The sequence below is a fragment of the Saccoglossus kowalevskii genome, chromosome 3 (genome assembly GCF_978046115.1).
Source record: "Saccoglossus kowalevskii chromosome 3, keSacKowa6.1, whole genome shotgun sequence".
Classification (NCBI taxonomy): Eukaryota; Metazoa; Hemichordata; class Enteropneusta; family Harrimaniidae; genus Saccoglossus; species Saccoglossus kowalevskii.
In genome coordinates this window covers 24,378,205-24,396,189 of record NC_140643.1, presented here as the reverse complement: position 1 = coordinate 24,396,189, position 17,985 = coordinate 24,378,205, and the positions used below count along the sequence as shown (strand labels likewise).

Sequence of the window (17,985 nt, the reverse complement as noted above, 5' to 3'; positions counted from 1 at the left end):
AAGACAGCACAATGTTTTTTTTAAGTTAAAGATAATCATTTATTATATACATGTTTCACTGCAAGTTTGGTACATACCACATAAAATATTTGTAAATAAACATCCCTGTCTCATCAATTTAGTAATTGTGTCATTGGTATTTTTCGACCCAAAGAAAGCTTCAAAAGGGCTCCCACATATTGTGAACAATCGTATTGGACAGACATCAAGAAATGTGTGCAGAGTTGCATGAACCATGGAACTGGGGTTTATAGTTCCATGCATGAACCTAATTGCACATTGCACAAGAGTTGTTACAAGAGTGAGGTTGACTTGATTGCATTAACAAACAAGTCATGCACAGCACAGTCCTTGTGAATTACCAACTTGTATGCTGTGTATCAGCACTTAGATATGCATATGTATAGAAATTAATTGCTGCAGGCTGGCATATCCAAATTATATATACATTTGTAAAACAAGCAGTCTATCGGTTGATACAGCTCTGCTGTATTGTGAAATGTACCAGCTTAACACATTTGAAATATAGCTGCAAGCAGCGATCAACTAGTTTCGAACCTATGGCAGCATTGGTACAGGGCTGTAATACACCAAATTTAGTTCAAGGGGTCTTGAAAAAAACTATATCACACCACCCTCTTCTCCCCCTCCAAATATAAGTCCCTTTAAAAACTTTAAAACATTCGATTGGGACCCTTACTCATCACACCAATTTTGGTTCAAATCGGTCACATGGCCTTGGAGTTAAATGAATTCATACCCCCCCTCAAAAAAAAACTGCTATTAGGACACCCGCAGGGGTACTCTTTGTCATCACACCAAATTTGGTCCAAATCGGTCAAGGGGTTTTGGAGTAAAACGCAAATATATAAAAATCACACACCCCCCCCTCCCCTCAAAATTGACCCTCTCAGAAAAGTAACACCATTATAACATTCACTAGGAGACTCTTTGTCACAACACCAAAATTGGTCAAGGAGTCTTGGAGTAAAACGCAAATATATAAAAATCACACCCCCCCCCCTCCCCTCAAAATTGACCCTCTCAGAAAAGTAACACCATTATAACATTCACTAGGAGACTCTTTGTCACAACACCAAAATTGGTCAAGGAGTCTTGGAGTAAAAGGCAAATATATAAAAACCACCCTCCGCCCCCTCAAAAATGCCCCTCTCAGAAAAGTAACATCATTATAACATTCACTGAGGGATTCTTTGTCATCACACCAAATTTGGTCCAAATCGGTCAAGGTGTCTAGAAGTAAGATGCAAATATATGTCTAATCCTTAAATTTGGTACAAATACGTTCAGACAATTCAAACTAAGTAACAAAAACCATATGAGAATTAGCTGGTTAATTCCCAAAACTGATAAACTGATAAGCTCCGAGGATTTTAATGGAAATACCATGAACAGTTTTTTTTAAATAAAGGATATCCTGGTAGATCAAAGCAAAAACATATCTCCTCTCACAGGATAGTGACATAAGTTTTTCCTTCTGATTATCTAAGCAATAGACCCCTTTCATAAATCTAGCATAGTTCCTCTCTAAATACACAGGAAACCTCATCCTTGAACTCTACAAAATATAAAAATACTAATTATTTCACAACCAAGGGAGTTTATTAGCTTTCAAAAGGACTGTCTGCACTGTACACTCTATGGTAAAAACACACTGCTAAGCATTCATTACCTACTGGCCTCACTCTGAGTTAAGGTCAACGGTTAATGAGTGAGGGCGCTTGATTTATGAAAGGGGTCTATGTGCCATGAATTTATTGCTGTGAATCCTGTGCATCCAGGATATCAAATGGTCTAGCCCTAATCTAAATTGCAGTTGAGAGCAAGCATACAAATTGATATATATATATATATATATAGGACTTCAAGACACACAGATTCAAAACTTAGGTGAAATATATTGTCAAAGTAAGGTGTATCACTGAAAACTGAGGGGGATTATGAACACTAAGGCACAGCGCTTAATTGATGTGTGTGATAAAATGTATCATACAAACACACATTTTTTTTCATGAACTAGAAATCATTGTCAAAGAGTATTGGACATCCAGTTGAAAACAGTATTGTTTTATCAATGTATTGCATGCCATTGTTTGAGCTCCCAATCAGTATATACATTGACAATATATAGAGTATCACTACATGCTAACAATAAGTGAGTTGCCATATTAAGGATAAATTAGTCTTTGGTCACTTTATTGAATATACGTAACAGTACTCCATCAACACATCCAACAAAGTGATCAACTTTCAGAATTTATCCTTATTTTTACAGCATGAAACCCTGCTCTAACAAAATGTCTCACTATTGTTTTGAATATGCATGTCTTGAAGCACCCATATATACATATATATTAATTTGTATGCTTTCAACTGGAAGCAAACACATGAGCAAATAACATTTCCCCTCAGTTTCCAGTGAAAATTTGAGGTACATAACTATAAAGATTCTCCTCTTTCTACACTTGCAAAATAAGAGAAATTATATTATCAACATATTGATCCTCCAAATAAAAATCAGAAATCAAAAACTTGCGATTGGAGTATCTTGTATATTTTGAAGATATCTTCTCCGCTAAAGATGGTGTCCATCCTGTGACAACTGAAGGAGAAGGTGCATTACAGATGTTATTTTCAGCTTCAAAATACTGTAATAACACATCACATATTACCTGTGCTTTGTGATCATCAAAATCACTTTCATCAGCATCTGACTGTACATCAGATTCTGCTCCTGATGGCTGCTAACAGCCATCAGTTTCAGCTGGCTGCTAACAGCCCGCAACAATAGGATCTGATGTACAGCCTGATGATAATGAAACTGAGAATCACAGATGGTACAGTCACACAATAGCTTGCAATTGTCACAGCACTGATGTTTAATGATATAGTCCTTGGGAAATTCCTGACCAAAATGTGAGGCTAGTGACACTCTATGACATTCATCTGTTGTACAGTATTTCCTCATTTCCTCAGTCATGCCTTTCACATTGTGTGCTATGTCAGATGCGTTGTAGTACAAAATAGCCTCAGATTCTTCCCCATCTCTCCCACATCTGCCAACTTCCTGAATGTATGCTAATGAACAAATGAGAATTGTATTTAACATTTAAGTAGCTTCACTACAAGTTACGAAAATAGTGCAATATGGTACTGGACTGTATTTGCTGTATTACTAGAGCATATGCATAGGTAAATGACATGGTAATATATCTCTATACAGTACAGGAAAAGTTTAGTTTATTGTACACTTCTATTGAAGATGCACTTCTCATATTGAGCAAATGCGTATTTTCATGAGTTCTCTTGGGTGACTGACATCAATTGTTATATCCATTCTATGATGTAACCTGTGGCATTTCATCATAAAATAACTTTCCTAGCCATCATCGTCATCCAATAACTACACTCATGACAGGATTACAGGATTATTGGGACTTCAGATTCTCTTGAACCAACCAATTGCTTGTGGTCATTAAATAATCAAAACAAATAAAACATTCAAAATGTTGGCAACACTTACAAGCAGTATAATAATAAGATCATGCACACAATAAAGGAACTTGGTTTTACACATTGTATGTCAAATATGTACAATGCGCTCTGAAAATTCATGAATTTTGTGCGTAACATTGCATTACTACATTTAGACTGAACTACATGCATTTTAACATACTTTCCATTGTTCTTGGTACACCAGCATGGATAATTCGCCTGACTTGTTTTGGATCTGCACCCATCCCATATGCCTCAGTTGCAAATAACAATCTGATACCACAATTCATGGTCTGCATGCCATCGATCACCTCTTTCTTCATCTGCTTAATGATAAAAGTATGATATATAAATTGTCAATATGCAAGTTGATATGAAATAGCCAAATGGCTCAAGTTAATTGTTGTGGCAAAGGTAATGTAACAGAATATCATATGATAGTTAAATGACAGAGGTGCATTTATAGTAAAAAAAATGCACAAATTATTAATATACAGAACAGTATACAACAAATTTTGATGGCTTATCTGTTCTTGTGTTGGAGATAAACATCTAATATAGCAAATACAGTTAAAGGGGCACAGTCGCTATATCTTTTATACAAATTTGGCTTAAGTGTAAAGTGAACTGCATTCACCAATTTGATAAAGAACACACACTTATCACGTGTCTGATCTTTCAGTGTGTCATTTGATGAGGCAACAGCCACATTGTTTACCTAAATGTTATAGACAAAGCTGCTTATAAACCCAGAACAAATGATTTATATATATAACAATTAACAAATAAATATTCACTTTATTTTTTTATTGGTAAAACCATCAGAGGACCAATTTGTTATTTACTATACAACAACAAAAATAACATACCATACCATACAGAATATGGAAAACAATCGTTAAACAGTAGAAGTCATATCCAAGTTAGTATTTATAGTTAACAAAATAACTTAAATTTACCTTGTTAGTGCATGAGGCATGGAATTGAGCCACCAGACCAGATATATCATCTATATCACTGTCAAAAGTTGGCATTAAGGACAATTCGTGAGCAAATCCACACCATTTAAGTGATGAGTAAACAATTGTTCGTGGAAAACATTCCTGTTTACTGCGCAATTCATCAATAAGTGGTTTGAAGATCTCCTTAAAAGACTCTTCAATTCTGTTGTTTGGAAGTCTTTTTGTCACATGGAACATTATGTTTGGTCTATCTATGCTGGCAGCGATAATAACAGGATTGGTAAGCAGAAGATGTGATGATATTTCTTGCTGTGTTCTTTTCGTACCGGTGGTCATAGGTCTTTCAGATTTCGATATTCCGGACGGAAATCACTTCCCCATTGTACTACACAGTGTGCTTCGTCAACAACAATATGAGATACCTTGTGTTGCCAAATGTCGCCACGAAATACGGCGAAGAGTTTCTTGGTCATTATGTGTTCTGGGTGAGACAGTATATACAAATACTCACAACTAATGAAACTGGACAAACTACAGTCAAACTCCGGATTTAACCGCACTGACCTTGCGCCGAGTCTACGAGACTGTTCTTCTATAATAGCATTCAATGGCGAGATCAAGATCACTGTCCTGGGACTGTGTGAAGCTGACATGTAGGGAAGGCACTCAAAAATCAGTGATTTTCCATAACCGGTAGGCAACAAGCCTATACAATCACTATCAGTGGATGCCTTCAAACAATCAACTTGCTTTGGTCTTAAATATGTGTAACATGAATGACTGTTTGCGTTTACATGTGCTAAAGCAATCTTTGTTTTCATAACAAACTCCATGTCCATGGAAGCCGCCATGTTGAATTGTCTCAGTGACGAATCAGATGTTCCGTACGTAACTACCAATAACCGCCTTGGATGTAATACCCCGTACCTGACCCTTTTCTAAAACCGCCCTCAGCGTTGAAATGGGGCAGGGAACCAGACTAGGGTCAAAATACGTCACAATACATCCATCAAGGCGGTTGCAAAGTGTCAGCAACTATGGATGAGATAAAAGACTTCGTTTACAGTTTGCGTGAATGGCTGGGAGAAAAATTCATGCAAATTCTGTGCTTCAGTAACAGTATTTGCTACTTTTTTGTGCAATGGAAATTAATACAAGAAATGCTGCCAAAAGACACATCCTTCTAGTAAACAAAACAACCTTGGGACGTTTATCTTGAGAAATTGAAAGGACAAAAATCCATTGGGACAGTCGTTGTGAAACAATAGACTTGCTTCGCCAGGGTATCAAGGTTATTTTGATTATTTGAAGATGGGAACTGCTGCTTTATGGAAGAGCAAATTTCAATGTCGTTGGCACAGTAATGACGTGTTTAGAGGGGTGACTCGCCAGAAGTATTCGCCGTGACTCCGGACTTTTCATTGGGGTTTATACAACACTTGCTTGTTACTATCAAAGACACTAGTGTTCTAGTGTCTTTGGTACTATCAAGAAGGTATAATGTCTTGTTTGTATTTGCACAATGTGAATGAGGGGTTTATTGTCAAAATATATACAGGTGCTTGTATGCCTATTGAAACTATACAAAATTCGACCAATGCACATCCGTTTCATGTGTTAAAAGAACATTGCGATGTTCTCATGGAATTGTTAAATCTTGGTATCATTCTCAACTGTACGGTTTGACGACTCCTATGCACTTCTGCGACTTGTAATAATTTTCTGGAAACTGTACAGCAAATCACATATTTTCATTATTAATTGTTCATAGTTTTTCTAAATTTCAGTTTTTATTGTTTTTATTATTTACAGTAATAACATATTTTTCCGATTGTGTGCATGACAGCTTTGCCCACACACAATAAGACACGATGATATGTACGGATATGTGTGAGTATGTTTCATGGATTAATAGGTCACTCCTTTGCTTCAATTCCAACTACATCTCTGGAAATATCACTTGCTGTTTTTATCATCCATATTTTGATATCCTCACAATGTGTATCTGGAAATTCTAACTACTATTTCGCAAAATTTGACCAGTCTTGCTTCTACGCAGCCAGTCATTTAAGTCAACTCCCATATTGTCCTTCACAGTGAAGGTTAATTCAGATATATTGTAAATTACACAGGGGTAACACTACAATATATTCCCCTTCACATTCCCATGTATTACATAACAATCTTTGAGCTGAGGCAGTTATGGTTCCACAACCATCACCAGTTCTCTTGTACAGACTGATTATAAGAGTAAACATGTACTACAGTCAAGGGTTGCTGACCTGTGCATGACGCAGAGAGTACACAGTAATTTTAAAAGTAGAATACGTTTCACCCAACACACAACATTTACATGCCCATCTATCCTCGATCGATGGACTGTGGACACATGTACAATTGAGATATTTGTGCACGTTTCATATAGCGATGCTTTATTGAAAACCCACTACAAATGCTGGTTTGTCGCTCTCAGGTAGGGAACTACGTTTGAAAGGTAGTACAAATGTCGGGGTGTTAACCCAAAGTAGGTAGACAGCTGCATCAGGCCAGGACATATTTTGAAGTGTTAATCCAAGCCAGGTAGACAATGCATAAGGCTAGTATAAATGTTTAAGTGCCATCCTAAAATAGGAGGTAGGTCAGTATAATCACGCTTATACAAGGAAACAAGGTCACACAGCAGTGAAAATGTCAGTCTCAAGGGGAGAAACGGGTACTAAATATCTAATGCTGACTCAAGCCATGGAACTATAAGGGTTTATAGTTCCATGCTCAAGCTTAGCAAAACAGGCGAGGTAAACGGTATGCAAATACTTATCGTAATGGATGAGCAAAATTTACCACGTTGATGGAACACATGGGGCCAACACTTTGTATTAAATCCAGTGGACAGAGCAGTCAGGTGTTATTTATTATTTATAAACAAGTCCAAACAACAAAACTTGGATACATGTGTTCGGGTAATTACAACGTACGTAGCGTCCCACTTAATTAAGCACGTGTTGTTATCGTCGGTTGGGACTCAATTCCCGCGCGTGCGCAGGTGACGACCTCTCCGCTTTAAGGTACAGATGCAGATTCGTGGGCACTTGAGAGTGATTGTTTTTAATTACCCAGACAGTCTTGGCGATAGACTGTTAACATTTCGCAGCATTGTGAATAGTGGAACATACTTTTTAAACAATTTTAAAATATGGAAAACATGTACATACGTTCTCTCTTTCGAATGCTTAGCAAGATTTTACAAGGCTGTACATAACTAATAAGAAAGAAACATGGAGAAAAAGTGATGACGGAATCTCCGTATTATGCACTAAATTTAACCTTTTACGAAACGATGATAGGTTTAAATTTGAGATTGTTACATCCATTTTAATTATGAGCATTAGCAACATTCCTTCCGAGTGAATGGTTATGCAAATTATCCATTATCTCCACTTGTGAATTATTTCAGTTTACCAGGGAAGTTCACATCTAAATAGCTCGCACAATTGTTGTTTGTTTCAAATGAAACTTTTACACTATGTTTGTTGGCTGTTTATTAACAAATGGGCGTCCAGGTGTATATATAGTATGTTTTGTTTTCATATTACAAAGTTGTCGAGCAGAACGTTTGCCGGTCAGTATTTCACACATTGTCTGAGAATGCAAAGCTTTAAAAATAAACCCAGATGTCCCTTTGTTCGTAAAGATGTCGTCGAAATAGTGTGAAAATTGAAATCAAACTGACAAAAACAGTGAGAGCTAATTAAGTTCCAATTTCTCTGACCATGGAGGTATAACACCGCCATGCTCTGACCAACCAGAAAACACGAACGGAGATAATGCCCGTTTTATGAGAAAATGGCTATCGCATCACGACTAAATGCTATTCAATCGTCACGTAAAAAAATAAAATGAAAATATTTACAATTCGGGGAAAACGGGCGAAAAATCGTCCGCGAAGTCACAACCTTGCGTGAAAACAGTCATGGCGTCGTGTTATCAATTGCACTGAATGAGGGGCACAATAAATTACGTAAAGCTGATGAGATATTCATAAATTCATATAAACATAGCAATAACCATTGGGTGGGCTGAGTCTGAATTTACCTTTCCTCAAACCTTTAAAAATATTTTGTACGACGCAGTTTTTCGCGATCCCCGGTGAAATGAACCGTGCGAAGTTCAACGCTATTCCTGTTTCAGTTAGACGACCCGGTTGAAATGAGCCGTAATATTTTGCTACACAACGGATATTCGCAGTTTTTTTTACTTCTCAATCGCCCAAACGCCAGTGAGAAAATGAAGTCACTTTGGAAGGGAAACTATTGTAAATCTAGGCAGGTTACATCCATCTACAGACGAGACAGGCGATACAAATGAGACGAACCCTGACCTCTGGCAATACCTCATTCATGGAGTGCCTTAGTACCAGAGGTCGCCGAGCACGGCCATACAACTTCAGGCAACCAACCTTTTGATACAACGTACTTTGCGACATCGCTACCGATGCACATATCCTTGTACATATTGCTATATGTTTCAAGGACTCTATTGGACTGACTTAATATAGTTGAATTAACTTGTAATATAGTTGCGTTATATTTGGTTGAGATTTAATTGGAGTTCAATTAAACTAAATTAAATAACAATTCTATATAGGATGTTATAAGTTGAATTAACTGTTAATGTAAATTATGTTTTCCGAGGACTATTAAAAACGTCATCGGAAGGTGTGTTTGTCCTTGGAAGTTGATATATATCGTTATTTTTGTCCTCGCAGATATCCCCACACTCCACGGAGATGTGGTGAGAGTTTACCGTAGCACTCCTAACTGTCTCACACACACACGAACACGAACACACAACCGGGAGTTCGAGTATAAACGACCGAAAAAATGATGCATTGAAATATTAAGCTTTATAATTTTTGACACAAAACTGCCCAGGATTATCAGTAAAATCATTAAATGGGTGTTGACTGAGCAGAAACATAGTTTAACTCTGGTGACCTTGCCCTTTGTTATATAATATTGTTTTCTTTATCATAGTTTGTTTAAATAGGAATATGCATTGTCATAATTAATTTTGAATACAAACAAGTTTTAGGATTGAAACAGCAGTGGGAAAACAGCCTACCAAAAGTCCTTGATTGATGTAAATATTTTACAAAAAACAGTGGTGCCTAATTTGTTTAATTATTTTAAAGTCACAAAATCTCCATTTGGCTGAACAAAACAAAAAAATCTTCATGTAGGAATTATTATTCATAGTCTGTGGGGGGGAGTTATAATTCACATCACATATTGGGAGCAGAACATCTGCATATCTACATATCTGCAAAATAGCATATCTGTGTGTGAGGGGATATTTATGGCTCATATTGAGAGCTGCATAACTCTTTTAGGGAAAGAGAGTCAATTCATCGAGAGCATTTTTGAAGAAAAAATCTATTAATTCAGGTATAGCAAATATATTTGCAGAGGAGGTATGGTTTTCATGAATTCAGTCTTGAATCACAAATGTATGCAAACCTGCATTCAACTAGGGTGCAACACATCAAAAAAAAAAAACATCACATGCTCAACAAATTGTGAGCATAGAATGTTAATTTGAACAGATAGGGAGGGCATTATTTTTTTGATAACTTTTGACTAAACAGACATAATTTTCTATCGGTTTCAGATCTTGAACAAACGTTTGGCACCGAAAGAGTTATTCTTAGGAGTGCTTATATGGATTATCTGACATCTTGTTTCCTGTTAAAATAGATTATGTATTGTATTAGTATGTTTGCAAATGTGTATTCGACTGTGCAATAATCGGACCTATGAGTTGATTATTGAACACATACACCAGTGCATACTTCCACTGGGATCAGTGACCTTTGATTGTGTATCACCAGTAATCAGTCAGGTAGAAACAGTCAAAATTGTTTATCAGATTTTGACTACTACTTTCTCAGTTTTTGTATGATATTTTCACACAGGAAATCTGCCGTTCACACTAAAGGAGGATTTTATACTGATGAATTAGGTGACCACGTTTGATAAAGTTTGGAATAAAATTAGTAAAGTTATTGGGTATACATTAACAATTATTAACGACGACGACGACAATAACGACGACAGACATTTTCCCCTTAATATACCTTTCCCTTTCATCTTTAATGATATGGGCAAGATAAAAACTGATCACCTAAACAGCTCAGGTTATCATAATGTAGTCATAGCCTCGTCCGCGAAGAATACGTGCCGTGTTTCTATTGGTTGTCATGATTTGATTGCAAGCTGCAAAACAAAATTGGTGAACATGTTTTAAATGCATGATAACAGTTAATGTAAAACATTATAACAAAGAAAATAGTAACTCGAAATGATTTACAGAAAATACAACGAGCATCTATCTATTTTTTTTTTCATTTTGTATTGGTACATGTAAACGGTAGCTAAGTTCTCATTCTCATCAGCTTGTCCATATGCATGTGATAGCATTTTTGCCGATTGATTTGAGAATCGTTTTTATATGTAAGCCAACATTTATAAAAGAATTTGAACATGGTTTCCCCTGGTGCAGATAACGATAAATACTGGCCTAATATATTTACTTTTTTTATCATCAAGAAATGTTCACCCATCATACAGCATTGTGTCTTGTAGTTTTACATCTGGTCCTTCGGTATATTATTTTTTAAGAATTGGATTACAACTCCTTCACAGCGTTTCTATTAATTGACCTTTTACCTAAGATAACAACAAATCGGGTCAAAGTTTTGTTTTTCACGTGAACATTTAACATTATATATGTAAATTTATGTCAAATTGTTGAAAAAATGTATTTTCTTTGGCATGACATTGTTATACATATTACGGCATAATTTAACACAGACACCAGAATTCTTATATTAGACAGTGTCCATATCAAGCATATTTTGATTTCAGGCATAAGTCGGTCAACAATGTTTATTTGATTTTTGATTTATTTTACAAATAAATTATTATGAGTTCAGAAATAAATAACAACAGTGAATGCATTACTTAAAATGCTTAGACCTTATTGACATGGCTACTAGTACGTATGACAGTTTATTTTTCGAATATCACATTAAATTTGCTTTAAGGGAGGCTAAGGTATTATTATTAGAGAGGGGCAAGGGTTATTTTCGTTCAACGTAATTGCAATATTTTTTGGTTCGTACAACGTAAATTGAAAAAATAAATTCCGTAATTCTGTAATCACAGGCTAGACGTACAACGTAATCAATCAAATACTAGTATTTTTTTCGTACACTGTAAAAATGTGTCATTTTTCTCGGTACGTACAAGAATTTACATCCAAATAAAAAAATCGTAAAAAATAATCCAGGGAAATTACATTTTAGAAACTGTAAAACGACTAGATGACACAATTCACTGCAAAATTGAATGTCAAGACGTAAAAGGCTCTCTAACCGAATGAAGAGCATTACGAGGGTATTATGCGCATGCGTCTCTACACACGGCGCAGTAATGGCGGAGAATTTGAGTCGGAGAGCTCTTCAGACCATTCAATGTTCCATTTTTTATCACTGTAAACTGTAAAAACGTCTTTTTTTCTTTGTAAATTGTAAAAAGCGCTTTTTATTTCCCGTAAAACTGTACCAGCTACCCCCTTGCCCACCCTCTTATTACAAAAGAATGTCAATATTTATTGAACGATTCAGGACAATGACATTTTTTATTATGATCATGATGACGAAATTCAAAGAGCAGTATTCTGTACGCATGGGTAGTGCGGCTTTAAAGCGGGAAGGTCGCATTGAGTGTCGCCACCCGCGCACGCGCGGGAATTGAGTCCCAAGCGACGATAACAAAACGCGCTAAAAACGCAAAGGCTCATGGGTAGACGCTTGTTTGTAAACAATGACACGCTATGGCCAACTGACGCATGCGTAGGTGACGACTCCCCCGCTGTAAGTATTAAGTTGACTGATTATGTTCCTGTCTACCAAGTAACTAGGTTTTTAATGACTACCAAATTGTTAATTGCAGCTTTATGTCCAACTAGGGATGCAGAGGATTAAAGTTGAAGTGAAATTATTCGTTGAATAAAATGCAACATACACTTTTTCATTGTTTTTAGTTGCATTAAAATTCCAGTCTAACTATTATCTGAAGCATACAGTCATAATAGACAATTGATAATACAAACACAACATGAACAAATTATACACACAATAATGCACATAGATTATTACAATCAACTATTCATTTAGGGTGCACAAGTGTATAATTTCAGAGCAGAATAAAATATTTAACCCAATCTCAGACATAATTGCATTACAAGAACAGTTATATTTTAAGTCTGGTATCAATACTTGGTTCCCCTCAAATAATAGAACATTCTGTTAATTTAGGCAAAACTTATACCAGCTTAGCAACAATGGAATAGTCTATTTCAATGTATAGGAATATTAATTAAACCCTAGAGATTATACCCGGGATGGAACAAACATAACCAAAAGTGACTCAATTTTGTTTACAGGGTAGCTGTTCGAGTTTTTACTTTTTGATTAACGTAAGTGATGTGGATAATTTTGTATATTACCATGAAGGCATTATATTTCATATTCTTACTCTACATATCTTTTTTTAGTCCCCGTTCGGACGAAGTCCGAAAACGGGGACTTATAATTCGGTCTACGTGCGTCCGTGCATCCGTGCGTCCGTCCGTCCGGAGTCATATCTCAGAATCCTTTGGACCGATTCCGTTCATTCTTTGCATGTTCCTAGTACTTTATGTGGGACATATGCACATGCAGTGGTTTAGCGATTCGATTCAAAATGGCCGACTGGCAGCCATCTTGTTTTTTGAAAATGTTGTATTTTGGACATGCTTTGTCAGTTTTCATTCAAATTTGGTACATAGATTATACATGTTATGATACATGTTCCCGACTGTCAGTGAGTCCGTCTGTCCGTGAGTCTGTCCGTCCGTGCGTCAGTCCGTCCTTGAGTCAGTCCGTCCAGAGTCATATTTCAGAATCCTTTGGACCGATTCCGTTCATTCTTTGCATCTACCTAGTTCTTTATGTGGGACATATGCACGTGTAGTGGTTTAGCGATTCGATTTAAAATGGCCGACTGGAAGCCAACTTGTTTGTTGAAAATGTCGTATTTTTTACATGTTTTGTCAGTTTTCATTGAAATTTGGTACATAGAATATACATGTTAGGATACATGTCCACGACAATTTCTTTCGCAATTGGATCAAAGATGGCCGACTGGCAGGCATCTTGTTTTACTTTTTATGTGTGGTATCTTGGACATGCTTTGTCAGTTTTCATTCAAATTTGGCACATACTTTATACATGTTTGGTACGTCCAAGATGATTGGGCGCCTTGTTTCGAGGCGCGCCTAATCAGATCTTACTGCTTAAGATACGCAATTAGCCTATGCGATCCCGCACGATATCGTTTAGAGGCCTATAGGTCGAAGACACGGGACCGTGCGATTCGGACGATGAGCTGCAAGGGGAATAAAAACATCTCTACAACAATGCTCTTAATTCTTCGACGTTTTCGAAACACTGTGACTACAACTTTCATCCTGTAAGAAGCTATTATACTTATCTTAAAAGACAAAAATAAAGTGTAATAACGCCTTCTGGGAGGCATTAGACTTGATATGGTGGAGGGCTAGCATTAATGAAATATTTTTAAAACTAAAAATTAGGATTATTGTGTGTGTATGTTAGTTGGACGTACCCATTGCGTTACATAAGCTATTTTGAGGGAAGTCGAATGCTATTCTTCATTCTCCTATGTTTGAAAGTTACAATAACTCTCTCCTTAGCGGTATCACATGGTTCATAAACCAGATCGCAGGTACATTCACGGATATTAGGTCTTGGTTTGAGATGCACGTAATCGTTTCAGTGAAACAGCAGGTGGAAAAATTGATCATATTACTTGAAATATCATCTGAATAATGAGACCACCAATTCGTTGTTAATACGCGATCAACCTTCTAATCTAATTAGTGTCTATACATTAGCGCATTTTATGTGTGCCTTTATTCAATGTTGTTCATACGTGGCGACATGTGTGGCCAGATCTGGCGGAGTTCTTTCATTTCCATTATATTTAGTTTCAGGAAATTCAATATTTTTTACACGAGTGTATTTGTTTCAAATATATAATATATATATACACTAACCCAGATTTCACTGTTGTTTAAGCATGACATGCATTTGTGGGAAAATTGTGGAACTGTATTGACAATTTTGTGCGCCTAGATGAATAAAGTGAAAGTGGATGAATGAAATGGAAATAATTTACAGGTTGTTTTTTGGTGTGGAGTGCAGATATAAGTTGTCTAAACTAGTCACACATGTATATGTATCAATAATGTGAATACAGCGGAGAATCAAAGATATTCCATCAGAAGAAATTACAAATACTTAATGCTACAATCTGTTGTTGCGACAAAGCAACAAAAAACAACTACGTGTAAGCCTTAGGTGTCCCATATTTAATTTGAGTTCAATCAATTGTTCGCGATATTCCAATATCTCGCACTCACAAGGATGAGGTTTGGCCTGGGCACGACTTGCAATAATTACCGTCAGTGACTTCTTCTTCTAATCATCTAAAAGAATAATTAATTAAAGCTTTGTAACGTCCCAGTTTGTACTCGTTGATCTGCGCAACAGTCAAATTCGCCATCTTTGTTCATATGAGACCCATATATCTCGCGCATGCGTTACGCGACCACTACCGCCCTTTAATGAGTTTTTGTCAACATTTCTGCATGAACATCGGAAAATAGGAGAGAGGCATTCCTGTGATCACAAATGAAATGCTCAAAAATACGATAACGTGTAACACGCAATGTGTGAATTCAGTACACATGTTCGTGAGTGTTGACCTTTCGGAATTTATAGTCACTGCTTTCACCACATTTGGATATGCGTATGATTTGCATACTTGACAATATTTATGAATATTTATGATCTAACTCGAAAGGTCAAATAGCCCTGAGGCCAACGACCGATATGGATAGCTCAGTGGGAAGCGTGTCACATCGCCGTTGTGTAGGCTCTGAATTCTGAATTCTAGATTTGTTTAGCATAGTGACACTGTGAGTCGTTGATGTTACGCGATCTATATATAAATATCCGAAGACATTTTCATTTCAGGAAACCCATATTTTAATTATTGGGGAAATTGTTGTCATATGCATCATAGGTATAAGCCGTTAAGTGTAACAGACTCACTAAAAATAGTGAAAATCGGATAATTTTGTTCGGTGTCCCATATTCATAGGGGGCCCATCCATACAGCTATAAAAACGCCTGTTCGTCGGCCCCAATAAAATTCGAGGTCTTTTAGAAATTGTTAATTTGAGCTCACTCAATGGCTAGCTGCATTCCGATATCTCCAACGACGCATTTTAATCACGGATTTTGTTGTATTGGATAAAACGCTCGTACTCGGTCTCGACCGTGCCCCGAGATAACATGTTATGTGGGGAGGACATTTTATCCAAAAGAGTCTGAGTATGAAGGTTTTATCTTACTTAAAACCCGCCGCCCGAGGAAATTATCATCTATTTAAATTAGTGAGTCCTGTGCTGCCAATGCTTTTCATGCACGCCTATTTCTTTTTTTTTCTGATTGTTAATATTAGGTTTGCTATTTTTTTATTAAAATTGTTTATAGTAAGAAGTAGTGCACTTTTGTTATGATTAATAGTACTGTTATGATGATATCTCTTATGATGTTGAGCATGAAAAATGAAAGTTTTAATTAGTTTTCGTTTGAAACAACTATTGAGGGCGCAGTCACCACATGGCGACCAATCTGTCGTACTGTAATATTTTCAACAGTTTTTCTACCTGAAGAAGTACTACAAATTGTAATATATATACATGTATATATATTGACTCTCATATTTTGGCATATACAAACTTATTGACGTAGAGGGCGCTATAACCGACAACTACAACTTACAATACAAGCACAGTATATGATGAATCTCAATAATGTGTATTACGTACCTGGCTGCTTGATATCATAATATCGTTGTAATGATTTATTAGTGATGAGCGCGCTCTTATAATTTGCCTTTTTTGTCTTTGGGCGACGAGTGAAAAGTAACTTTCCGGAAACTATAAACAATTCCCTCATGCGAAATGCATTTATTTTAAAAACACGCTTTGTTTGAAAGTTTGAAAAAAAGTAACTGTGTAACTTTAAATGATTTTGTCATTAGCCAGCGCCCCTAAGCTTCCCCGGTTATGCTAGCAGGGACCGTCAAAAAACTGTTCATGACGCCCTCTATCACATATCACAACTAAAGGGATCAAGCAAGCAGCACGCCAAGGTGACGTGTCTTAAAGCTGCGATCTGAACGCACTCCCTTCACTCACTGTCAGCTGGCGCACGAGTGATAAAAAAAATAAATGCGATATTTACTATATGGGGGCCGCCATCTTGAATGCGGCATAAACTAAATAAGAGACAAGTTGTGAAACGCGTTTTTCAGATTCCTACAAATCGGGACAAAAATGCCAATCTTTCACAAAAATACGATCCGTTGGGGGTAATATTAAGCCAACCGATAAGAAAATTCGGCCGAATTTGTCGTTTTTGTGTGGAAAAATCCCTTAAATACGAACACCTAATTACACGAAGAACATAGAACACTTTCCCGGGGTATTTGAAACCGAAATTGTCATCTAACTGTAAGCTCGTCGCTGATCGGCTACTGAGCTGGAATGACAATTTTTGGTTTCAAATCTTGGTCGTTTGGTATGGTTTAGACGTGTTGACTCGTCATAAAAAATGCGTCTGCGTCAGCTTGGAAAATGGAAAGTGCAAGTTTCGTCATCTACTAGAAAATACGTCTGCGTAAACTTGCAATGTGCGTCATCGGTCTACTTGGACAACTTGGAAATAAAATGTCGTCCGTCAACTAGAGAATTAAAAAACCATGTCTGCAACACATGCACTATAGGTTGTTACAAATCATATACGGTAAATGGCGACTACTGTAACTAAATTTGCGACAACTGCTAATTAATCAGAGGCGACGGCACGAAATTTAACATTGGGGCGAGATCTGCTCACCAACCTTTGCGCAGAAGGCGCGACCTTACTAAGGGTTCAGGGGCCCGGGCATGCTCCCCCGTATTTTTAAATATAGACCCTCTGAAACGCTATTTCCTGCATTTTGAGGGGCAAATTTTGCTGACACAAAGGGTTTAAGCTTGATTTTAGAGGGCGGACCCCCCCCACACACACACACACACACACGCAACATTTTTCTCCGCCCCCTTGCCGCCGCCACTGTTATGTGAATAAGCTTTGCGCTAATTGCTTCTACTTCAATTGGTAAACGCAGACAACGGAAATCCGGGTAATTTTTCGTCGTGCTAAAGACCAGGAACTACTGATGACAGAGTAGTATACACTGGATTGGTCACGGGATCATGGTGTATTTAGCTTTGTAATGGGCTCTGAAAATCGCACGCTTGTGAAAAA

General features: G+C 36.9%; 1 pseudogene; it reads right to left on the bottom strand.

The window, feature by feature from the left end:
• Positions 1 to 2,269: 2,269 nt before the first annotated feature.
• LOC100366746 (uncharacterized) lies at positions 2,270 to 5,407 on the bottom strand (annotated as a pseudogene).
• Between the last annotated feature and the right edge of the window lie 12,578 nt (positions 5,408 to 17,985).